The following is a 5,033-nucleotide window of genomic DNA, read 5'->3' on the forward strand; positions in this document are numbered from 1 at the left end:
ATTCCCTTTCCCGGTTTCCAGGCCAACATCCCCCTAACACCTCCCCCTCCCCTTCTACATGGGGTGTTCCCCTCCCCATCCTCCCCCCATTCCCGCCCTCCCCCCCCCAACATTCCCATTCACTGGGGGTTCAGTCTTGGCAGGACCAAGGGCTTCCTTTTCCACTGGTGCTCTTACTAGGATATTCATAGCTACCTATGCAGTTGGAGCCCGGAGTCAGTCCTTGTATAGTCTTTGGGTAGTGGCTTAGTCCCTGGAAGCTCTAGTTGGTTGGCCTTGTTGTTCAAATGGGGTCTTAAACACCTTCAAGCTGTTTCAGTCTTTTCTCTGATTCCTTCAACGGGGGTCCTGTTCTCAGTTCAGTGGTTTGCTGATGGCATTCGCCAATGTATTTGCCATATTCTGGCTGTGTCTCTCAGGAGAGATCTACATCCGGTTCCTGTCGGCCTGCACTTCTTTCCTTCATCCATTTTATCTAGTTTGGTGGCTGTATATGTATGGGCCACATGTGGGGCAGGCTCTAAATGGGTGTTCCTTCAATCTCTGTTTTAAACTTTGCCTCCCTATTCTTTTCTAAGGGTATTCTTGTTCCCCTTTTAAAGAAGGAGTGAAGCATTAGCATTTTGGTCATCCTTCTTGAGTTTCATGTGTTACATCTAGGGTAATTCGAGCATTTGGGCTAATATCCACTTATCAATGAGTGCATACCATGTGTATTTTTCTGTGATTGGGTTATCTCACTCAGGATGATATTTTCCAGTTCCATTCATTTGCCTATGAATTTCATAAAGTCAATGTTTTTGATAGTTGAATAGTATTCCATTGTGTAGATGTACCACATTTTCTGTATCCATTCCTCTGTTGAAGGGCATCTGGGTTCTTTCCAGCTTCTGACTATTAAAAAAAGGCTGCTATGAACATAGTGGAGCACGTGTCTTTGTTATATGTTGGGGCATCTTTTGGGTATATGCCCAAGAGAGGTATAGCTGGATCCTCAGGTAGTGGAATGTCCAATTTTCTGAGGAACCTCCGGACTGATTTCCAGAGTTGTTGTACCAGTCTGCAATCCCACCAACAATGGAGGAATTTTCCTCTTTCTCCACATCCTCTCCAGCATCTGCTGTCACCGGAGTTTTTGATCTTAGCCATCAGTTCATTTTTATAAGGCTTAATTCCATTGAGTATTTCAGGATTCCCATACACATGAGCGATTATCAGTTTCAATTATGAAATAAAATCCAACTTTAGAAAAATTTGCTTATAAACTGATTTAAAACAAACCCAGAAAAATGTGAAGACGTAGATAAAATGCCCCTTCCCAGAAACCAAGATGAGGTATATAGAGATTCAGAGTCATACAGAAAAGAATTGTCATTAGGCTTTAATTTGGATCCCAGCATCATGTCCAACCCAGAGAAGTTAAGAACTTGGCTGATTCCATGGTTACAGGCTTCAGACTTGCAACAGCATTGGAACCAACCCTCAAACACTAAGCTTTATGCTAGCTCTAAAAGACAAAAGCTCTTGGGTCTTAGATTTCAAGCCTGGTCCCAGTGACTCAGGCTCCAGACTACCTGGCACAAACTCAGCTATAGGCCTTTCTTATCACTAGAGCAGTAAAATAATGATCCAGACACCAAGCCCTTATCAAAATAAGAACAAACCTGTCAACCCAGTAGGTCTGTACTACGATTGTAACCTCAAGATTCTGCCCATTCTAGAAGTAGGCTGACCCATGAGGCCTCAGGATATGGATCAGTACTAGAAGCTACAGGCAGATATCTGGTTTTATATCATGGCCTGAGGATCCAAGCTCATTGTAATTCTACACCAGCTCCCATAGATCTCAACCCATGACTCATGGATTAAGTAGCCTGACTTATGTCAGTGTCACTGACCTCTGTAGAGCCAGATTCCATGGAGTGCCCATACTATATGCTCGGGTTCAAGTATCTTCCTATGAAGATGGATATTAAAACAGCACCTAAGACTCCAGGATCTTGGTTCACTACAGTCCAGTGAGGTTCATAAAGCCTTAGATTATAAGCTATTCCCCATGCACCTAAAGTACAGGCCTTCTTCCACAAGTCAAGCTCCATTAAAATCTCACACTTAGGGCTTTTCTAGCCCAAGGTTGGTTTCATTATCCCCAGGCTCTAGACTAGCATCAGTAGGATGAGACTCCAAGAACATCACACTGTATCAGCAGCTTTCAGACCCCAAGATTCTAAGCCTTTCCTTGAAGCATTGTGGTTTTGGCTTTAGCTTTAAATCACCTCTAATGGGTCCTAGCCACAGATGTGGATATCGCCTTAAGAATATTCATATACACCTATATACTCACTTGAGTATCTAAGACTGTGAAAACTCATTCATCAGGTTTATCACAGAAGTCTATGGAATCCTGTCTGTAGACAAAGACCAAGACTTCCATTTGGCCCATGTTAAGCTAAGCTCTGGGTCCATCGACATGTACTCAGACTTCAAACCTGTCTTCCTTTTTGTAAACTTTTATTTATATGAGTACATTGCAGCTGTCTTCAGACACACACTAGAAGAGGGCATCAGATCTCATTACAGATGGTTGTGAGCCACTATGTGGTTGCTAGGAATTGAACTCAGGACCTCTGGAAGAGAAGTCAGTGCTCTTAACCACTGAGCCATCTCTCCAGCCCCCAAACCTGTCTTCTAAGACACAGAAGCCAAGGTGGGCCTTCTTGGCATAAAAACAAAACCCTCTATCTCACTGAACAAGGAGAGAAGAAAATTCACCAAAGACTCCAGAAACATTCAGTTCTTACCAGTACAACCAATCTTTATAGCACTTTATAGAATCTTTAAAGCACTGTAAATGAAAGCAAGTCTAAAAAGAACATTAAAAATGTTCCTAGTTCCTCCAAAACACAGATGTAGGCTAGGCCACAAGATCATGAATATTCATGGAAATATAATAGCTCAAGAAAAAACTCAAAGTACCACTGTGCATCCCAAAGATTCAGAGACTAATCAACTACAATAGGAGAATTTAAAATAAGAAAACTTTAAGAAGTTCCATGACTGTCACCTACCACCTCTGACTCTTAAAATCTTTCTGTCCCCTCTTTTTGAATGAACCTGGGATCTTGGGAAGAGAAAGTATAATATGCATGTCCCATTTGGGGCTGAAAACTCTATCATTTCTTACTTGCTGCACCTTGTTCTATTTAAATGAGTCTTCACGTTACTCACCAACTATGACAAAAAGAACCTTCTCTAAATAGGGTTAAGATGTGATAATATATATGAATAATGATAGTAGTCTTTAGTACTTTGTTTAATACTATGTCCATTTAGAAGAGCAGTAGTTTTAGATGATTTCCGAAGGCCTGTGACCTATCTACCTTCAGGTTCTTGGAACATTTAACAGTGACAGTCATAAGTTTCCTTATGCAGAGTGAGCCTTAAATCTAATCAGAAAGTGGCTGGTTACTCCTGTGACATTTATGTCACTATTATATTACGGCGGGAATATCCTGCCATCCTGGTAGACATTGTGGTTCACAAGATACAGATTTGGATACAATTTATGATTACTTTTCTCCTCTGGTAGGAAGCTATCCATTAGAAGTGAAACTTCCAGGGGTTGGGGATTTAGCTCAGTGGTAGAGCGCTTGCCTAGCAAGCGCAAGGCCCTGGGTTCGGTCCCCAGCTCCAAAAAAAGAAAAAAGAAAAGAAAAAAAAAAGAAGTGAAACTTCCAGGTCAGTACGAGCTTGATTTCTCCATGTTCTATAATTTATGTGTATGGTATCTTCAGGAGTATGGTTTTATCATCACATTTTTGTTTGTTTGTTTGTTTGTGGGGAGTAATTAACAAGAGCATTATTAATAGTGTATAATGTTGAAATATTATGGAACATACTGATCAACGATTTCCAAAGATAGAATCCCATCACTGGAATTTTGCTTTATTTTGTTTTGTTTTTTCCTTATGGTATCTAGTAAGAGCTCTGCTGTCTTGTTTTAATTTAATTCCACTTTAACTCTTTGTGGTGTGTGTGTGTGTGTGTGTGTGTGTGTGTGTGTGTACATATATGTATAGACAAATATATTAAATTTCTATATGCTGTTTAAAAATGTCTTTTGCATTACTTAGCCTTCTAAGCATTCCCTCCTCTATTTTGTCCTCTCACCCCTTACTTCTTTAATTCTTTTCCACATTCTCCTTAAACAATTTACACCACTGCATTCTATTATATCTGTCCTTCCTTCAACCATCTGCCCACTTGTTCTTCACTAATTTCTCAATCTCTATGGTTATTCCAAATGGAACATATGTACCTGAGGATTCAAGGCTGACATCTTCCAGACACAGTGTGGTAGTAGCACAAAAGAATTCATAAAGCAATCAGGTCAGATTTGACAGCAGGCACAACAAGACTGTGTGCTTGAGTGATACAGAAACCCTGAATCTAATAAGAAGGTGTGCATGAAGTTGAACTATAGTTAAGAAGACTGACAGATAATAGATGCTAGGAGAAGACAAGTCATGAACCAAATGAGGTCAATAGAAGACAGAAGCAACAATTGTCAAGATTCGGAATTACCTAGCAAGAAGTCTCTAAGTGTGCCTTTAAGAATGCATCCTGATAGGTTTACCTGCAGTTTACATTATTCTCTGAATGTGAGTAGTATCAAGGCAAGTGGTGTGATCCTGAGATGAATATAAAAGAAAGTTAGTTTAGTAGTTGTATGACATAGCTGCCACCATGTCCTCCCTGCCATAAAAGAGTGTGCTCTCAAAGTATGAACCAAAAGAATCTCTAATTAAAAAGGAAATGTTCTTTAAATTTCTTATTGTCAATTATTTTTTGACAGTAATAAAATAGAAACTAACACTTTTATAATGTACTCTTATGTGTTTATTAATAAAAAGAGTAGGACATTCATCAATAAATATAATACAGAAATAGCATACAATGCAGTAACCTCACTTCTGATCTACACCCAAAATAAATAAAATTATATCTCAAAAGGAATCTATACCCTTATGTTC

This window comes from Rattus norvegicus, chromosome 2 (assembly GCF_021556685.1).
Source record: "Rattus norvegicus strain SHRSP/BbbUtx chromosome 2, alternate assembly SHRSP_T2T, whole genome shotgun sequence".
In the NCBI taxonomy this organism is placed as follows: Eukaryota; Metazoa; Chordata; class Mammalia; order Rodentia; family Muridae; genus Rattus; species Rattus norvegicus.